The sequence below is a fragment of the Lissotriton helveticus genome, chromosome 2_1 (genome assembly GCF_964261635.1).
Source record: "Lissotriton helveticus chromosome 2_1, aLisHel1.1, whole genome shotgun sequence".
NCBI lineage: Eukaryota > Metazoa > Chordata > Amphibia > Caudata > Salamandridae > Lissotriton > Lissotriton helveticus.
Window position 1 is genome coordinate 1,236,800,905 of NC_136059.1, and position 21,971 is coordinate 1,236,822,875.

General features: G+C 44.2%; 2 long non-coding RNA genes across 2 annotated transcripts in view; one reads left to right on the plus strand and one right to left on the minus strand.

Moving 5' to 3' along the window:
- LOC144819704 (uncharacterized) overlaps positions 1-21,971 on the minus strand; it is a 302,746-nt gene that overhangs the window by 71,084 nt on the left and 209,691 nt on the right. The gene's annotated exons all lie outside the window — the stretch shown is intronic.
- Positions 5,705-8,299, plus strand: LOC144819703 (uncharacterized). The gene is made up of 2 exons (XR_013607520.1): positions 5,705-6,035; positions 8,170-8,299. It is a non-coding gene; the product is annotated as an uncharacterized LOC144819703 (long non-coding RNA).

The window sequence follows — 21,971 nt, forward strand, 5'->3', positions numbered from 1 at the left end:
TGGCCGCCTATTTCAAAAGACAAAGCCACAGTTTTGGTAACAAAGTTGTTGGCAAGGAAACGCCTACCTCTAGTTGAGATCAGGGTTATTTCGTACACCTACTAGTTCAATTGTACAGTCATTTTAATAATCCCGACCAAGTCTGGCCTTGCAGAGTAAGCTATAAATACGAGGCCTCGTTTGCTTGCAAATGTACACCGCGTTTACTGAGGCAAGCTCACTCTATTGACCCTCCAAGCTCGGTAAGTGGCTGCACGCTATGGCTGAAATCTATCGTTTTGTGTCTTGGGCATGTATCGCAAATAATGTTGGCCAGCAGGGCCGGACTAGCCATCTGTCACTCTGGTGTTTTCAATGGGTGAGTCCGTCCAGGGGACCAATTTCAGAGGAGGGTGGGCAGCCATGGCTCAATAATGCCCCCTTTGCGGGCTGATTTTTGATATTTTTTTCCAGAGCTGGTATTGGTTTGCAGCCAGGCGGTGTCCACGTCACCCAACTGCTATTTTTGCTTTTTTATTTGATACCCTTGGGCTTTTGCTGTTGTGGTGTCAGCAGGGCTGGCATTAGGGCAGTGCGACTGCTGCGGCTGTGCTGGGCACTGACCTGTGGAGGGGGCTGACCTTAGGTGGGGGGAGGGGGCGCTGTGTTTAGCAATAACTTATGATTGGAGAGATGAGGGGCACTTTTGCCCGGTGGTAGTGCAAGAATACAAAGAGGCGTCATGGGGTGGGGGCGCCAAAAATGATTGTCGCACCAGGCGCCACCAGGTCTAAAGCCGGCCCTGGGTGTCAGTTAGGAGGCAGAGAAAGGAAGAGGTACAAAAACCATAAAGCAATGTTTACAGCTGAGGGCCACGATAAAGAATTCCTCACAGACTAAAAATATAGGGCTCTCCTGTAATCCTGCAGGAATGAGGTTAGAGCAACACATTGGAAACTCCCCTGAAGAAGAAAGGTTTTAGATTTGAAAGATACAAACATTGTTTAATCGCGGTTCCTATATAAATGTCCTATCAAAAACTCTGTTCTTCGATATATCAAATATTATAATTGTGCTATTTTATTTACGTACTTGCATTTTTCACATTGATTCGCATCGATAATTTTATGGGCGTTACAGTTCTTTATTGACATTTTGCAAGCGATTACATTTTGTAAGCATAAACATCGGCCACATAATTACAATGACCAGATAAATGATCCTTTTGCGAATAATGTGACAGCTACAGCTCAGTGATTTTTTATTTTACTTCTACCATCTATATTGTTCAACAGAAAGAAATTGTGTACATGTATGGATGTTACATGAATGGATTTGTTGTACAGAGCTTCTCACTTGTTATCCGTCACAGCACTAATCTTAATTTCTGAAAGGCAAAGGTATCCATTCATATTATTTTCCTTATTTCTTTGATGAACCTTTTGGATCAACAGGTTTTGGCTCACTGCATGCTTTTAAAGGGCATCATCAGCACCGGCAATTAGTCCACATTGGAAAAAGAAACGTTTCATTTTTTTTGGATGGTATTTGCGTATTTAAGGGTTACAGTAGAGGTTTTGGTCAGAGAATAGGGTTGTGTTTCTTTGCGATTGTTGTATGGGTTTAGACTGGTCTATATTCTCAGTTTTTTTGTAGACTGATGCTTTGAAATTTGTCTGAGCACGTGTGGAAGTCAGTCCCTTTTGTGACCACAGATAAAAGATTTTTGGGACCTACCTAACAATTTACAAGCAAAGACAGTAGCTCTTCCTATGGCTGTGGGCAACTCACAACTGAAGCATAAGAGAAGGGTCTGGTGGCTCAGTGGACAAATGCGCCCATACAGGGAGCTGTGCTTGACCTGATGGTCACAGGTTCAAAACCTGGCAGGTCCTCTCAGCCTTTTATCCATCTGAGGTTAATAAAATGAGTACCATTGAGTTGGGTAACAATAAACATATGTTATTCAGCGCCAAGTTGCCTATGGGTGAATATGTACTTTACAAATACACGTTATGTTAGAGGTAAATGTCAATTCATGCAACATTGGCATGCAGAGGCGTAGCATGGGTGCCAGTGCCAGCAGGGAAAAGGCCAACTTAACTTTTGCTTGGGTAGTAAAATACAGACATACTTAGGATTCAGTGGGTTACTCAGACCACTGGGCCCCAGTGCCTGTGCCCCTGCTGCACCATTCTCTCAATATTTCTGCAAATCTTGTTATTTTGCATCTAGCACTGTGGAAATAGTGTGTCAATATTGCACAGTGATATACCAAAGCCATAGTTAACGAGAATCACAATTTTGTGAAAAATTATAGGGTTGCAAAAAACTCATGTATAGCAAAGGTAAGAGTAAGAACTTGTGAGTAGGAAGCTTCTAATCTTGGGCTGGAGAAGGGTATTGCTCATAGAAGACATGGTGGAATGTTCTAGCTCTGACTTAGCAGAGACTGTCCTGTCTTGCTAGCTAGGAGATATCTGGACGCCGGCTTTGGGGAGGGTAAATGCCAGCTAGACCAGGCTGCTGCCAGGTACTGGGTCAGTGCTGGGTCAATTATCAGGGTCATTTTGGTAGGTCTATCTGGTTCCAGTCTTTTGTATGAATGTATCACTTTAAATATATTTGCAATGAAGTCCATCTTTTAATAAAAAACATACTTAATTGTGCATGCTGTTCATTTTAATTAGAAAAATGCACAACATTCAATAAAACCCACTCAGTTGTTTATGTATTTTCACTTTATTTCCAGAAACAATTTAAAAACAATGAGGACTCTACTTTTGGTTGCTTGTCTTCTGGCCCTAACAATTGGAGTGATGGTAAGTGACGCATCATTATTAAAGGTCATGGATGAATCAATTGCTTACGTTATAATATGGAAATCATAATCCCTTTCAAAAAGCCCTGAGCAAACAATGTGAGATTAAAAGTGGGCCTATGTCAGACAATATTTCATGGTCCAATCTGTTTTTATTGGATTAATTTTTCGCAGAAGGGATTACAGTTACATGGTGTTTTAATGTTTATCCTGTCTTCCCAGAAGAGCAGGATGTTCATCCTGTAGACGCATCCTTCAGTAGAATATCCAACAAATGAAGTATTTAGAATCATGTCACCTATAATGTGATTTGTGTAACATTTGCAGACTCCCTTTTTGTCTCTAGCCCCTCCTGCATTGCTTTGCAGCAGGCTTTAGCACTCGCCTTGCATATTCCTTTTAGAGTGTGGCCTTGCCTAGAACATCTTTGAAGTGGCACCACACTGCTAAACAAGTGTCTTTATGGCTTCTTTGATTCATCTCATTCTCTTGATTGTGTTCCTTGCTTTACTTCTTTGTTTTGCTCTTTCATTTTCACTCTTCTTTATATCACTTCTTGGTTTTCATCAGCTGAGTCCCCTCAGACCTCTCTTAAAGCTACTTGTTTACCCTGGAAATTTCGCAAGCATCCTTTTTCTGTCTTAATCGTTTATTTTCTCTCTCTCTCTCTCTCTCTCTCATTGTCTTTGTCATTTGCTCTGTCTGTCGGTCTCACTCTGTCTCTCTCTCCTCAGGTTATTCTCTCACACAGACGATCTCTATTTGTCTCTACTTCACACTTGCCCTATGTCTCACCATGCCCAGCCCCCACTCTTTCTAGCTTCCCCGTTCAGTTTCTCTCGCTCGCCTGACCCCCCCCCCCCACCCCATGTCCCCCACCCACCTTACCACTTCCCCTGCTCCCTCGCTGTCCCATTGCCTCCAGGAACATAATTCTAGGCTACAGGCAAATTTGAATTTCTCCCTCCTAAAGCTCTCCCATATTGCTGAAAATATACAGTTTTCTGCCCTTTTCATTAATTTAGCGCCTCAGCTTTGCTTTCCCTCGGCATGTCGAAGCACTAGCCCTGTCAGTCTTCAAGTGAAGTGAGGGATCTAATCTTTTGAGCAAACATGGAGTGGACTGAAAGTTGATCTACATTTAGAAAAAACACTACATTTTTCAATAAGCTACTAATATTTTTACTTACATATTTTTTGGAAGAATATGACTAAAATAATTTTTGGGAAGAATATATGAATAAAAGATGCGATAAAGCAGCGTGTGTAGTAGAGTCATGCCACTTCGCATTCTTGAAACCTGAAAAATAAACCTGGTTTTTGTAAATAGCAACTATGCCTCCGAAAGCGCAGTTCATTTGTATTCGTTTAAACATACCCATTTTTTAGGTCAATGACTTCTACCCTTTGTCCTTAGAATTCTTTTACAGACCTCTTCAGAGAGTCAACTAGGCATCTGAGTGCTAGACACATGAGTACACTGTCTCCTTTCTATGCGATACAGTTTTCTCAAATCGTTTAGATTTCCTTCCTTTTTCTTACGTTTTTGAACAAATGCATATTTTGGTTTCCAGTGTGTCTTATGCGCTAGTGTCTCTAGGTTCTGTTTTTCTTTGTGTAAGTGAATGTCATGACAAGAACGAACGGTATTCCAGAGTCACTAAGGGGCCGATTTGGATGTCAGTCGGAGGATTTCCAACCGACATCTGCGGTTTGAATTCCGACTGCAGTTTTATGATTACTGTAGTCAGAATTCAAACTGGCTGGTCATTCAAGGCCAGTCATTCAAGGAGCCTGTCGGCCAGCCGGAATTGGCCTGTAATCCACATGCACGACGGGTCACGTTGTCCGGATTACGATGCATGGTTTCCGGCAGGGTTTCCATGCCGGTCTTTCCAACATGGAAACTTTTGTCAGAAAGTGTGTTTAGGGGCTCCTATCAGGGCCCCCTTCACCATGTGGCCTCTGGTTGTGGGTAGAGGGGGCATCTATGGTGCACCCCTGTTGACCCCTGCACTGTGTGGAAGGCACCTAGCCTGCCACACAGTGCAGGGCTAAACACAACCTCCCATTTCCCTATGGGAGCTTGTGCTATGGCCGGTATACGGCCATTTCAAATGCTCCCATATGGAAATGTGGGAATGCGACATGAAAAACATCATGTGTACTTGACCATCTTGGCTTGTCATCATTAGTTTGTAATCTGTTATTATTTGCCATATAGAGTATATATGTGTAAGCAGGTTTTGCCAAATTATTTCCAAAACTGTGGAAATGGAGGGAGCTTTTGGAAACAGTGCACATGTATTTTTAAAAAGAAATGAGCTTTGATAGTCTGAATCAGTGTAAATTAGAAAACATTTGCTGGTCGGATGTGCCCACACAGCTTACTTAAGTCACATTTGCAATCAGTCTTTGTTGGCTTTTGTCAGTCACACTTACTGCTATGATTGTGTGATAATGGATGTCTTTTTAATGTTCCCTGCAATGGTCACCTGCCGACTGTCACATTACCAAGTCCAGTGGTATATTTATTCAATACATTTTCCTAAAGTGCATCCCTATTGACATCAACGTCTACCAATTAAATCCTGGATCTCCCTTATTCTTAAATGGCTGTGGCCTTTAAGAGACCATCTCTCTCTGCAACACAATGTTGACAAGGTTCCTCTAGTTTGTCTTGGAGAATAGTCAGCATCATGCATCAAGACAATTGTTCATGTATCAATAGACTCTATTTTCTCTATGTATGTGAATATTAAATTTCAAAACGAGATAGCAAGTCTGTAGACGCCTTCATGAGATTGGTACACCCCAATCCAGAGAAATATGAGCTGGAAACGCATGATATTATATACAGCTGATTTAGATAACTTTTCTATGTTTTTTTCTTTTTCAGTCACATGACAGAGGATATGGAAAGCGAAAGCATCATCGTCATCCTCATCGTCATCGTCCAACTACTCCCACCACCACTACTCCAACCACAACAACTCCAACCACCACTACTCCAACCACCACTACTCCAACCACTACTACTCCAACCACCACTACTCCAACCACCACTACTCCAACCACTACTACTCCAACTACAACTACTCCAACCACTACTACTCCAACTACAACTACTCCAACCACTACTACTCCAACCACCACTACTCCAACCACTACTACTCCAACTACAACTACAGCAACAACTGTTCCCACCACAGCATTAGGATAATCATGAGAATAGGTATGTAATGCGTACTTTTGGAACCAATAAAGTTTCTACATTGGCCACAAAATGCATACACGTTTTGCAATCTGTCTCCTTCACATTGGCACAGGGAGGACAGTTGTCAATACGAGGAAATCCGCTGCCTTGTAATTACTGGCCATCGTATAATAATATATTTCATACGTTGTAACTGTTGGTATAGACTTCATACCACCTGTATCCACGGAATTGCATGAGAGTGTTTTTGTTAAAGTCCCAAGTTAGACAAGTTAAAGTGCAAAACTGCCTACTATTTTCTTGAGCGCTACAGAGTGACCTACTGTTTTCTAAACACCTAAAAGTAACTGCACGTTCATAAGACACATGAACACTACTAGTTTTCATGTCAAATGTTTTGCAACACATGTTAAGGTAACATAGATACAGTGCAATGAAAAGCTGGCTTACACACAAGCTCTTGACAAATACAAAAATCTGAAAGACCCATTATTTGAGGCCAGTTTACAAAGACCTCCAACATTTTAGGTTTAATGGGACCTTAATCATGATGTTTCCTGCATGCACATTTGCCCAACTGGATATGCTGCCTAAGTGGACCTACTGCCCAAATGGACCCCCTCTGTGAGGCGTGGCCTTCTAGACATGACTATGCTGCCTAAGTGGCCTACTGCCCAAATGGACCCCCTCTGTGAGGCGTGGCCTTCTAGACATTTATTAAAACAATTGTAACCAACGACACACATAATGAGAAAATTATGAACTGCATTCAAACAGCATCAAATTAGCAGTGGTACTTGCCTTTATTAAGCATTCAGTAACAATTTATAGGAACAACACCACCAGGAGAATCTGGAACTCCACTCTGTGCTGCTGAGTGGCTTCCAGTCATAAATGCTTCATTCAGCTAGTAATGTTTTGGTTTTATTTTTACAAAAGCCCTTTAGACACCACTTTAGACCCATAGGTTGCAGGGATGGAGTGGTCCTGTATTTCTCTTTATTTTCATAGCACAGGTACTGTTGTAAAGTGGATTATTAGTATGGATAAATAGGGATTTACCACTAGTAATAAGACCACAGTCACAATAAAAGGTCTAGTCAAGGTTTGAATCAATTATTCCCTTCACCCTGTCAACGAGCAGGCATTAATTTAGGAGACAAGTGTGTAACGCATTTAAAAACACCATTACATTAAATAAGTAGTTAACAACACGCAATACGAGTCCAACAGCAATTTATACAAATAGGTTATATTTTTATGAAGAAATAGATATCAAAACGAAAAAACTCCAAATTAGGGAACCAGAGATATGAATTTTTAAAGAATAAAAGTAAAATTAGTGCTTAAAATCAAACAGCGCTCAAAGGGTTAAATGAGTCTTACTAAACTACTGATGTGAACTTTAGTAAGACATGCTTAAAGCTTGTTAAGATACATTGCCCATACACAACTGTTTTTGAAAGATCGGCATATGTTCACCGTCACTGTTTCTGTTATGTTAGCATAGATTTATCTCCAGAAATATTCTAATGCAGAGCAGGCAGCTAACACATGCAGCAAGTCGCCATTTTCCCCTTTGCATCTTATGCTCTCATTATTAGCTGTTCAAAGCGGCAATTACTCAGATTTTTAAAAGAATACCACGCATGATTACAAGTTTGATCAGGTGTGGAATTTGACCGAGTAACATTACCTTTGTCCAAATAGGGACCCTTGGAAGAAGAATCCCCATATATACAAATATTCAAGGTGAGCTACGCAAAGAGCAATTTCCATTGTTTCCAAATAGCAGACCATGCCAGACTTGGAGTAACATCACTTTTGTAAAGGGAACACAAAAAGGCCCCTCAGTAGGACTCTCATATGTTAACATAATGGGACAACACACACTGTTCTCAGAGTTGCATGTACTATGATACTGGGTACCAGAACATAATATGTTCCATTCCACGTGCTGATGGTTACAGATCTCATTAAAGAATAACACGTGCGTTCTTCTTTGCAATTTACAGATTTCGCATAAGATTATATTGCTTTTTAACAAGCATTTACGTTATAGCTGGTTTCCCACACTTCTGTTAATTTTATTACGGAGGGTCGATGGAAAAAGCATGTTCCTTTAACAAATATTTTCTATTTTGTCTCATAGGAGGACGTGAAACTGCTACACCGGACCGTGATTTAAAAAACAGATACAGTTTTCGAATGCAAACATTACCCTGCAATGATGTAGAGCCTAATATATCTTGTTATTAAACACGGCTGGAATTCTAAATAAACTCACTGTATGTTGTTGTTATTTTGTATTGCCACGTGTTTGCTCATTTCTTAAACATTATTGCACTGTCCATTGGTTATGGGAAAATATTATTTTCCTTCAGAGAACGGTTCTTTCAAAACGTTTTCCACCTGAGATTATTTTCTACAGGCTCCATCGAAGGGACATTATTAGAAAGTATTGCTCCTGTCACGCTGAAAACATTTGGAGTTGGGGAACCATTCATGGACTACCAAAGGTACCACCGCCAACTCCACCGCTGATTATTCACTGCTGGAATCCCATCCCCTACAGGAAACAAGGATCATGGAACAAGAAGGTGCATGGAAAAGCAGAGTTTCATATACTAGAGGCCTCATTTAGGAGGAGTCGCATCGCTACGTGAAAGCAGCGATGCGTCACTTCCCAGTGCACCCTCCTTGCGACATGAAGGATGCGTCATATTTACTGTATGACGCATCATGTTGCAAGGAGTTACATTTCTGACGTATCTGTAGGCGACAAAAGTGACGCATTGCTGGAGTGTGTCAGAAAAGTGACGCAACTCCAGCAATGTGTCCTTTCACATGGGGCAAGCTCCATGTGAAAGGGCCTGCGTCAGTCTTACTCCTGCTGTGAGGCAGGCGTAAGATATTGATGCATTTGCACCCGAGAAGTGGCGAGGTGAAAACTGTTAGATTTCACTGCGTCACTTCTAGAAGTCTTCCTTACGTGGGAACGCCCACCCTGCATACATTATACCTGACGCAGGAATAATGTCGCGCAGGGGTTTACAAAGTAACGCATCTGCTTAGATGCGTCACTTTGTAAATAGGGCGCAATAGGAGACATGTTTTACACCGCCAATGAGTCACAAAAAGTGATGCAACGGAAGCGCAAAACTGTTGCAAGGCCTAATAAATAAGGCGCTAAGAAGTTAAGGGTTTGATTTATCATTTGGCAGGTGGCCATCCATCAAGATGGCGGAGGACAATATGTAAGACACACTGATGGACTACTGCCTTACACTGACGTCTGTCCAGTGGCTATCTGTGTATCTTCAGATGTTTTGCCATAGCTGTTCCTCTGAACTTACTAAGGGTTTGGTGAAGAGCTGTGTTTAGTATTGACAGCCTTCCATGACAATTTTTATTTTTAACAAACTTCAAAGTGTGAGTTTGGTTTTGAAACTCAAATAACTAAGAAACCCTAAACAGGTGGATTAAAGGACATCAAATCATCTGGCTTAAATAGAGTGTAAAACACTTACTCCGACAGCCAGCACTCCAACAGAATGTCAGAGTAGGCCTTCCATCTATGAAACCAAGAGGGGTTCTGCTGACGGAAAGCTCACAGTCTGCATGAGTAACATTAGGTGGGTGGACCGAGAGTTTGGTGGGCAGGTTAATGCGTCACATTTGTGATGGAGTCAAATTCTAAACTAGGCACTAAGGGCTGTACCTAAAGTCTCAAAAACATGACAGATGTTCTGCCCACTGTGTTACAAGTACACTATAACCTATGTTATGTGAAAGACTCTAAATAAGGCCCTAATTCCCTTTACTAGGGTACCATCTTCAATCAAAATAGCATACCAACACAGTTATCCATCTTGATACTTGTTCCCCTGCACATCCTTTCCTGACATGCAAAAATAACACACACACAATTCTAGTTTGATTAAATGGAAAGATGTCATGAGTTTCAAACAGAATGGGTAAATATATCGAAATGGTGATGGTGTTCTAGTCACTCTGGTATCTGTCTGTGTATAACCTGAAGATTAAACCCAGGATAAAATTAACATTGAGTACTGTGAGAAACTGGGTTGTAGGTTGATGAAGGTGTGAGCCCTCCTCAAGCAAAAGCCACAATCCCTGTTAGGGTGAACCGCCAAAAGTCACTAAACTAACATGTGCTTGACCCCTGGTAGGTTGGCACCAAAGCAGTCAGGCTTAATTTAGAGGCAATGTTTAAAGTATTTATGCAAACAGTGATAACGTGAAAACGCAACACCAGAAAAATCCCACACCAATTTAGAAACACAGAGTCAATTTCAATGAATTATTTGACTTAAAAATGAAAAAAGTTCAGTTAGTAAAACTGAAGATATGCAATTTTAAAGGTTTAGGTAACAATAGTACTTAAAAGCACAAAGCTGTGGTTATCTGGTCGCACTAGACCAGGTCAAAGTCACATGTCCATGTCAATCTGAGAGGGATTCAGGCCAGATAAAGACAACAGGTAGGGCCCACTGAGAATTGTAACGTGTGTCCTTGATGTAGGACATTGTGCCATGCAGCAGTGGTTCCGAGGTGTAATGTGATGTCCTGCAGCGAGGTGCTTAGAGCAACGTTGGCTCTGATGAGGAGCTACGAGGGCTGTGAGATGAGGTCCAGTTGAAGCTGCATCATGTTGCCAAGGTTTCAATGAGGAGCTGCGAGGAGCTGCAAGGGCTGCCAGGCGAAGTCCTGCATTGGGTTACATCACGTTGCATTGGTTTTGGTGGTGATCACAGATGGGTTGGCAGAGCATCTTTAATCCCACTTCCAAGGGTCCATAACTGAGGAGGCACCACTTAAGGGTTCTGAACTGACAGCAGGTGCAGGGTTCAAGATGTTTGGACCATTTTCTGTCCCTAGGATCTGATCAGGAGGTCAGCCACCTAGCCCTTAATGTCCCTCTGGTGGTCCTGAGTACAAAGTGCAGGTGCAGTCCTTCTTACGTAGGTAACAGGGCAGCAGTCCAGTCCTTTTTCTGAGTATTGCGCAGGTGAAAGAGTGAATCTGAGGGTCCAGTATTTATACCTGATGCCTACTATAAAGTAGGAGAAGCTTCTGGAGTTTTCTCCTCCGACATGTCTTGAATTTCCTGCCTCACTGCCCTGGTATCAGTGTGTTTTGGGTTCAATAGGGTAGTGTGAATTCCTTTGTGTGTGAGCTGAGTCAGTACATTTGAAGTGCAAGTGTGGCAGGTGACAGGCCCTCCCTCCCATCAAGTCAGAGATGACCCATCCAGCCTACACCCACTCTATTGTGATGCTGTCTGTGAAGAATCCATGAAGGTCAACTGACAACTAAACCTAGTCATGTGACCCAGGAACATACTGCAGCATCATATAGTTAGGGCAAGAAAATGCCAACTTTCTCAAAGTGCAAAAGAAACAATTGATGGACGGAATGCTGGACAATGCAAACATTAACCCCCAGTCACAAGGATCTGGGTTAAATCCATTATTCTTTTGCTCACCACACCACCCCAGTTTGGACCCGGCCATACGCAAATCAGTCTTCACCCTTTCCTTGTGGGAACAGTCCAGCCTGAACTGCCAAGACAGCTCCTCCCTGGACCGGAAACAAGCATCCTGGGACCAGTTTCAGGGCATCATCCTTCATCAGACAGGCTAGCTTGAATCCAGTGGTCTAATGAGCACAGGACCCACGTCTGGGCATACCCTTCCCACTTAGGGTGACATATGCAAAAGAAACAATTGATGGACGGAATGCTGGACAATGCAAACATTCACCCCCAGTCACAAGGCTCTGGGTTAAATCCATCATTCATTTGCTCACCACCCCACCCCAGTTTGGACCCAGCCATATGCAAATCAGCCTTGATCCTGTTCCTTGTGGAAACAGCCCAGGTTGAACTGCCAAGCCAGGTCCTCCCTGGACCGGAAACAAGCATCCTGGGACTGGTTTCAGGGCATCACCCTTCCTCAGCTAGGCCAGCTTGAATCCTGTGGTGTAGTGAGCACAGGACCCACGTCTTGGCATACCCTTCCCACTTAGGGCGACATATGCAAAAGAAACAATTGATGGACGGAAAGCTGGACAATGCAAACATTCACCCCCAGTCACCATGATCTGGGTTAAATCCATCTTTCTTTTGCTCAACACACCACCCCAGTTTGCACCCAGCTATAGGGAAATCAGTCTTGACCCTGTTTCTTGTGGGAACAGTCCAGCCCGTACTGCCAAGCCGGGTCCTCCCTGTACGGTCAACAAGCATCCTGGTACCGGTTTCAGGGCATCACCCTTCATCAGCCAGGCTAGTGTGAATCCAGTGGTGTAGTGAGCACGGGACCCACGTCTGGGCATACCCTTCCCATTTAGGGCGATATATGCAAAAGAAACAATTGATGGACGGAATGTTGGACAATGCAAACATTCACCCCCAGTCACAAGGATCTTGGTTAAATCCATCATTCTTTTGCTCACCATACAACCCCAGGTGGGACCCAGCCATATTCAAATCAGTCTTGACCCTGTTCCTTGTGGGAACAGTCCAGCCGGAACTACCATGCCAGGTCCTCCCTGGACCGGAAGCAAGCATCCTGGGGCAAGTTTCAGGGCATGACCCTTCATCAGCAAGGCTAGCTTGAATCCAGTGTAGTGAGCACAGGACCCATGTCTGGGCATATCCTTCCCACTTAGGGCGACATATGCAAAAGAAACAATTGATGGAAGGAATGCCCGACAATGCAAACATTCACCCCCAGTCACAAGGATCTGGGTTTCATTCATTATTCTTTTGCTCACCACACCACCCCAGTTTGGACCAGGCCATATGCAAATCAATCTTGACCCTGTTCCTTGTGGGAATAGTCCAGCCCGAACTGCCAAGCCAGGTCCTCCCTGGACCGGAAACAAGCATCCTGGGACCGGTTTCTGGGCATCACCGTTCATCCCAGGATGTGTGTTTCCGGTCCAGGGAGGAACTGAATTGGCAGTTCGGTCTGGACTGTTCCCATGGCCACAGGGTCAAGACTGATTTGCATATGGCTGGATCCAAACTGAGGTGGTGTAGTGGGCAAAAGAACAATGGATTTAACCCAGAACTCGTGAGTGGGGGAGGGTGTTTGAATCACTCAGCATTTCGGCCATCATTTGTTGCAGTTACACATTTTGCCTTAAGTGGGACAGGTGTGCCCAGACGTGGGATGGGAGGAGCAAATACCAAAGAACTAGATGGGGCAATAGTAGAAGCACCAGGTATAAAGTGTGTTTAAGTGTGGCAATGTAGAAACTGATGGAAAACCTTTTATTTAGAATTCAATCATTGAACATGACAAGAAGATCAAAAACAGTTTTGTGAAGTTCATTTTCAAAATTTCCCAAACCTCATGAAGGATACAAAGCTTCAAAGTTCATTTTTGCTGCTGCTCGAGTAGATTTTCTAGTCGAGCAGCAGCCTTCTGTTAGTGAATTGTCGCGCCCTACTGTGTTAGAAAAATCTCACTGGACTTCCTCCTAGCAACCGGAAATTGCACTAGGGGATGCCAAATCTCACTCAGCTTGCCAACAAAATTCTGGCGTGTTGTGCAAGTATTAATTCTGCCACACCAAGATTGGTGGAATTTAGCCGGGTCTCTGCATTACAAAAGTAATACAGAGTCACCAAATTCCACCATTTTCGCTGGTGGGACAGAATATCCCACCACCTCTATTTGCAAACCGAAAGCATTGAGGCTGTTGCATCGGTGCTGTATTTTGAAATATAAGTTGGGAAATTAAAATGGTTTGTGCGGTATGGGAACCAAGTAAAAACAGTAGGTCTGTAAATCAAACCAATTATGTTAATTAATAGTTGAGATGATAGTCAGCTAGGCTAGCGCCATGGTGGTTCCCAATCAGGGTCGAGTACTTAATTTGATTAGGATCAGGTTGAGGTTACACCCATACTCTAATGGCAGTGCATAGTCTTAAACAGTTGGCTCTGGTTTCTGACCCACTAGCCTGTCAGAGTCACATAATCACCTTAACGCTACTTCGACAGCTGCCCAGCTCCTCAGTTACTCGCTTGCGTACCTGCTTCTTGGCTGAGCACGAACTTGCGGTATTTTGCTCTCTCCTCAACAGTTGATTCAGACCATTTGACTGTAGTCGGAGACGATTGCGTACATGTGAGCTTTATCCTCTTATGTTTTAAAATCCTTGTTATTAAGCATATTGAAACCAATACAGCAAAACAAGGGTTACATTTGCACCCCCCCAGGTGTGTTGACACAGATTAACAGTCTGATGTACTAGACATTAATTAAAAGAGAGTGAGTGGATCCTATCCCTCCTGTCAATGCCTATGGGCCACCTCCCTCCCTGTCCCTCCCTGTCTCTAGAGTCTGTTCTGGTTCCCCTTAGGGTGCAGAGGTACAACATAGATTGTGGTCACTGGATACCAGCCCTTTCATTCTTCGAAATGTTCTTGCCAATGTCCCCATATTTTTACATGTTTTTGAGGGCAGCCACTTGCCCCGTATATGGATTCCTCTGCTTGTCTGCACAATTCCATGTTGGATGTTCACTCATAAACAGTAGAAGTGTCAGTACTCCCTCTCTGTCTTACTATGTGCCGTCTTGCCACTGCCAGGGCCGTATTACAAAGGACCAGAGTATATTTATCAAGGGTCACCTCTCCGCAAATCCCCAATAGTACCATTTTGGGGATGACCATCAAGACCTCATCCATCACCCACAAGAGTCATCTCTGCACACCACTCCTAAATCTCAATAATCTGGGGGACTCCCACAGTGTTTGCAAAAGAGTGCCCTACTGACATCACCCCATACAACAATAGTTGGAATCAGCCATTCCCGTCGCATACAGAAGTGTTTGTGGATAGTAGGCCCTATGTAGTATCTTCAACTGGATCAATCGAACCCCTACCAGTTGGCTACTTCCCGGAGTACTGACATGCTACACCCCATTTGCCCTCTTCTAACCTACTTAGATCAGTTTCCATTTTTCTCTCAGAGTCTGTAGGTAGTGTTTACAGTGCACCAAGAGTGTGGAATACATCTAGGATTTGTAATCTCCCTCTCACTCACTTTTTGCTTCCTGCAATGGTCAACTGCCGTTTCACTGCCAAGCGCCCTGAGACCTTTCTGGTGATTTGTTGCGCTATATAAAAGTTTTTGACATTTGACATTTGGCTTGTTTGAGTATAAGGGCACACAGTACCATATATCCTAGAAGGTCCTCCTCCTCTATACCCGAACATCATCGACAATTCTGTGCAAGATTGCCCTCATCTGCATATAATGGAGGAATTGGCCCTTTGTGAGGTCGCATTGTCTTAAAGGTCAACTATCTCCTTTCTCCCACCAAGTTAACAAGCTCTGAAATCCCCAACAGATCCCACTACCAATATCCCGCCACCCCTCCTAACTGTGCAATGGCAATGGATTCCCACAATGGTGCCTCCAAAATCAACGTGTTCGCCCAACCCATCTTGTGCAACGCCCACTTCCAATTCCGGATAACCACTACAGTAGGCTCCCGTAGCTCTGTCTGATCCATATATTCACTCCGCATAGCTCCAGGAGGTCATTGTCCTCTATTTGCCATTAGAGATGGTTCCCTTTGTTCTGCAGAGAACAGTTCATTAACTATTAATAGTTGAGCTGCCCAGCAATAGAGGCGCAAATCTGGAAGCGCCTTGCCCCCATCTATCGTCTGTCTTATTAGGGTGAACAATGCAATATAGGGGCTACCTCCATTCCAGAACAGGAACCTTGTCTCAGCCTCAACTGATTTAAAGAAGGAATTGGGAGCCTCAAATAATGCATTTTGTAGCATGTCTAAAAAGTACGCTCACATTTAAATAGTGCCGCTCTTCCCAACTATAAGAGGGGGAGACAACACAAGTCCTCCACGTACCCACAGAAATCTGCCAGGATCTGACCCATTTTTTTTTTGTAGAGTAGAGTCTGATCATTGGTCACATAGATACCTAGATAAGTAAAATCTGTCTCCTGCCATATTAGTGAGCATGTGCTCCATGCCTTCGGGTGCCAGGATGTGAGGGAAAAAATAATAATTGATTTCCTCTAGTTAATATTAATGCCCGAAAAAGACCCAAAGACCGTAAGGATCTCCAGTACACTCAGAAGGGACTCACCCAGGACAAACAACATCCTCCCTATTACCTTCCCAAAGCACCCTCCCCGAACTATGAATCTCCTCTGATCAAGTTTGCCAACGGCTCCTTGGTCACTGCATTTAGGATAGCCGATACTGCTTAATTGGAACTCCCCTGAGAGTATACCATTTACTCTAATTCTTGTTGTTGACTTGGGGTAGTGGAGTTGCTCCCAGGACTGGAATGAGGGCCCGAAGCCTATCCGCTCAAGGAGGTTCATCAAATAGGGCCACTCCAAGGAGTGAAAGGGTTTCTCAGTGCCAAGTGCCAAGAGCATTGCAGGCTCCTGAATGTTATGTCTATGGGTCAAGCAAACATATAAGCCTTGAAGGTTATGCCTCGTGGACCTACAGAGCATAACACATGACTGCTCTGGGGCCGCTACATGGTATATAACCTGCAATAAATGGGTGGCTAACACCTTGGCCAATATTTTAGTTTCTATGTTCAGGAGAAATATGAGCCGGTACGAAGCACATTCTTTCAGTGCCTTGCCTGGTTTAGGAATAAGCACTATGTGAGCTTGTTGAAGGTTCTGAGGTAGTTTGTCCTATGACCTGGAGGTATAGAACAAGGCTCTCAATGGTTGAATCACCCCTTCTTAACAAATTTACAAACCTCTGTCGGAAATCCATTAGGCATATCTGTAGTGTTCTCTGACCTGGGATAGTCAGTCAGCCAAACCAGGGTCTTGTGTCACCACTTATGTCACTTTCCCTTGCTGTAGTTCCTCCTCTAATCCCTGCACCATTGCCAGACTATACCACCTCTTCGATGCCACATGGGAGATTATACAATCTCCTCAGTATTGTTTTGTAGACCTCCCAAAGTACTGCCTCTGAGCCCACTGAACCCTTATTACACTGAAATAATCAATTATTGCTTCCTGCACATGTCTTCGAATGTCCCAGTGAGTCAAACTGCCAGTGGTCTAACCACCATCCAGCACAGGCACGTCTGCCTGAGCATCAGACTTTAGTTGGGGAGTAAACTGAGAACTATACACCTCCCCAATGCCTGGATCACCTGTCGCCCATCCCAAACTTTGATACAGCCTGCTAACTGCCTAAATTGTACAAAGCGTGAAGTCCTGGGGAGATGAGTCTCCACCGTCACAGTCCATTATCACTGAAAACACAACCAGCTCTGCTAGTATACCACCCGCACTGTGCCAGCCAAGATCCCCTCTTGGCAGTGTCCATATGACTTCATCTGTGGTAATCGGGGTAACCACCGACCCAGAAGACTCCTCCGCATCATCTTGTGGACCACTTCACCCTTGTCCAAATGATCAGGGTCTTTGTCCAGCGCCTCACACTGGTTTCACGAGAGTAAGGGGTGCCCCGCCTTTAGGGCCGCTACAACTCTGTCCCTTTCCATTTGTGCGTCAGTCTCTATGGGAGTTCCCCGGGACTGGTGATGCGGGCAATGTGTCTGTTTTGTGTTCGCCTGTTAGAGAAAGGATCCTTCCAGTGTGTCTCAGGCAGGGGTGTCCCTGCCTCTCCAACTAGTTTCTTACCTCCCATGCTGTTGGGAAAATCTGAGATCCAGACTTCGCCATAATGCAAAGGTGCGCTGGGAACAGGAGAGCCTATTTGATGTTGAGCTGACGCAAGTACCACTTTACCATTAGGAGGAAAGTCTCCCTTTGAGGTTGCACCGCCGCTGTATAATCCAGATAAATGACCGGTTGGCCCTCCACTTGCCAGTGCCCATGGTAGCATGCATACTGTAAAATGTAAAAGACATGCAACTATTGGTCTGGGGTATGCTACCAGAATGGGAGGCCTCGTATGCATCAAGTGTGCCCACTCCACTGTGCAGAGGGTTGAAACTTTCACCTCCAAAACTATCTGCTAACCATTGCACCACAAATAGTTCGGCATAAAGCCCCTCTGCTCACTCCAGTACACCCACCAAGCAAATACTGTTGCACCTCAAGTGCCCCTTAGCATCTTCCAGTCTGGCTGCAAGGATATCCCCTTCTTTCTGCAGGTTGCTCAGTTACCGTCAGGCACAGTTATGCTAGCATAGATTCTGAAATGGCCATCCATGTGCCAATGTTTTGTGATCTACATGCAAGAAACTCGCATCCAGTGCCACTGCTTCCAATTTCTGCTCCAGACTGTCTTTGGTATCACAAATGGCTGCCAGTATGGTGGCACTGTTGGCCCCTAGGTCTAGTTCAGCCCCTTTCGGCACAGGGCCCCCGTCCCAGCCAGGGCCCACCTGCTTATTCTGGACCATCTGCATAGTTGGACTAATGTTCATGCCAGCAACCCTTCCTGGCTGTGCAGGCATGCCACCGCATACAAAGTCTTCCACACAAGCAAAGTTCCAGAGAGAGGGGTGCTCCTCTGTGCAGCTGACAAATTTCCCTGGAGAGAGCCCAAATACCCCCAGTCGTTGTCCAGAAGTTTCCAGCAGTTCCCTGTGTCTCAAGGACCAAGCCCACCAGGGTCCCTGGTCTTTTGGAATTGCGGGAGAGGGACCCCCTAACAATGTGGGATGCACAGATGCAACAATGCCCTGGCCTCTCTCAAAAGTCCCTGCATCGGGAGTGCCAAGTATTCCAAAATCCCAGTTTTAAGTCAGTCAGAGGGGGTTATGCAGTTCATGCCATACCACGCTCCCGAACTGCAGCTGGGTTAAACAGGTGTCACAACTTCCTCCTCAATGCATGGTTTAACAGGAGGGCCACTGCCATGGTCTTTTGAATTTTCTCCATGATGAGCCTCACTTCCCCAGTGGTAGCTATCCTCCTGGCTGCACTGGACCACTGCGGTCCTGCCCAAAACACCAGGTGCGTCCCAGTAGAGAGCACGCTATTAACCAGGTGCCATGCCGGTGGCCGTCCACCCCAGCATCTAGGGCTTACAAGCTGCAGAGACCACCAGTGTAATCAGATGGTCTCTCCTCTGTGGGTTATGCATCCTTGGTGGCCGCCATTACTGCTGCCTTTATGAGCCAACTGAAGCTTGCTTTCATGTCCCAGTGGGTCTCAGATAGTCATCAAGCACTCATATGTGGCCGGCTAGGAGCGGGGTGGCCACATACCCAACTGCTGGGGTCCGCAAGATGATGGGGCAGTTAGGCTCCCAGTGGAGATGGACCTTCAGCCCCAGGAGGTTGGCTTCAGATGACCGACTCCAGTGCTGCCAAGGCTTCGCCCAAAGATTGATCCTCTTCATGGCAGTTGCTCATTACAGACGTGCTCAGGCTTTTTGTAGACGAATCTAGGACACTAGTTAAATATTCCCGATTCATGCCCTTATGTGGTTATATCAAATCATATCCTTATGTAGGCATAAGAATCATACCCATATTAAGACATAGCCAATGCAGTTCAAATACGGCAATGCTACTCCCATAGACTCCTAGAAAGCACAACGTGTTCTTAAACAAACCAAGCCTCCAGCAGCCCGGGAATTCCCCCTGCTTCTATATTGATTTGTCCTAGAACTCCCGGAGTCCTGAAAGAACTGTCAGTTCTTAGTGACGTCTTATGTCCAACCTTACGTCAAACTCGGCACCTTCCAGGTATAAATATACCAGCATCTGCCCTAGCAAAACACACGGTGGTTTGGAGCAGATCGACTATCTACTTGCCCGACGCCCTGCTGTAGCAAGTGCTGAAGGAAGCCGACCCTCCCGATGACGCACTGAGAGAGGCGCTGTCTTTTCTCCTGCCGAGAAATCCAGCTCCAGTGTTTCCCTGTCACCCTTGAGGGTTGCTGGGAGATCGAGTCCTGAGAGAGAGATACAAGACCTCCTTCATTCTATAACCAAGGTACGGAGCTGATTAGACCCTTAGAGAATTCTTGATTCCGATTCTTGGCAGAAACTATCTTAACTCAAACTACATCTCATTTACTTCTTCCCATGTACTAGGCTTAGGTTAGGTATACCGGGGTAGGCGTATCTTAGAAGCACCAGTTGAGTACATTTAGTCATGATTTTATCATTGTATATATTTGATCTATTTTAAATACCGTATGGCTCAGAAACCATACCATGCATTTACAGTATTATTTTATAATACTCCTTTTACTGTACGCACTTTACTTTATGACAAGTATTGCGATTGTAGCAATTCACTTCTCTTGCATGAGAAAGAAGACTGTTCAATAAATAATCTCTTTTATTGAAAACGCCCGTCTCTCTGTTTCTCTGCACTTCTGGTGAAACTAAGCATGCACGATTGACTGAGTAAAATAACTATCTATTGTTTCCGCGACTCTGGAGGTATACTCCTTATTCTTGGGGGAGCAAAGTTGTCATGTTTATGCGGTTGTCAGAAACTAATCCCTTCTTGTGAATTCGAGAAAGTTTCTAGTGACCTCTGAGCTAGCTGGCATTCATAATTAAGTCTAACATATTCAATAGAGACCTAGTCGACCTAAGTCCTACGTCTAAACTATTGTTTATGTTATTCCAATGTGCAGAGCCTATTGGGAATATAGGACCTACACTACATGGCGCCCAACGTTTGGTAAGGCAATAATTTAACGCTAGATACTAGTGTAACTCAGTCGTGCTTTTCACACAGACCCTTTTTCCCGTAAAAACTCCAATAGATGTCTGGAGTGGGTGAAAGGTTAATATCCGCCAAAACTTAGTAGGATGAGAGTCTTATGAATTCGTTTTTGGTTTAGTAAACGTCGAAGGATACAGTGTTCCAAAATATTGTGCACCTAATCTTTGTTTCCTTGAAACTTGCTCTGCAAACTTTCTGTCAGAAAAAATGTCGGAGAGTGACGACGAAAGGGAGAGAGCTAGAATAGCAGCTCAAGTAATCTTAGATGACACAGCTCTCCAACAAAATGACCCGGATGCTATATTCATCCCGGTAAATATAAGGAAAACCATAACTATAAAACTTATAGAAAATGGAGTATCATCGAGAGGTGGTATGGTCATATTTGTGGTAGAGGCCCATGAATATTGGCAGACGGAGGTATTCTATTCATGGATAACTTTTCCAGCAGCAAATGCTGTGACACACGAGTTCCACTACTACAAAACAGAGGAACCTCAGGAGGAATACGTTCCCTTCAAGGACGTTGAAATTCCACTAACTTACCCAGAAACTCAGCTCTGGTTTAATGGCGCCCTAAAACATCAAAATCACATTACCAGGCTCGGTCCACTAGGTAGACCAGGAGACTCATGGCCGGTTCTAGCCAGCTATACACCACATCCTGACATTGAAGGAATGTCAGACAGAGAACTTTTAGTTCAGCTAAAACAATTAATCAAAATACATAGACAATTGGTCCAATATGTCATGCGGACTTCAACAGTCCAACCAGCAATACAAATTTCACAGCACAACCCCTCACCAGGGGAACACAAATAAAATTACACCACAGACTATACAATCAGTCATTGGCAAATTACCAGCAAAACGGGAACAAATTCCGTTCTGGTTAGCTCAAAAAAGTACTCAAATAGAGGCAGTATTTCCTGATACTACACCTCATGAAAAACACAGAATTATGACAATCTGTCTACCAATGGGGATCGCCCCACATATGGAGGACTGTGACACTTGGGGAACAGTCTTTGCTTCAATATACACAAAAACACATGGTGTTCCGTCTATGGCGGTTATACCAGACGTACTAAGACAGATTCAAAATGAATACGGTCCAGAGCCTGCTTTAAATCTAGGTATGAAATTACTGAAAGACTTTAAGCAAGTCTCGGCTATACTACTAGCCAACATAAAAGGAGAAGCAGCATCTGTGGCGATCCGCCAAAAATTAAAAGA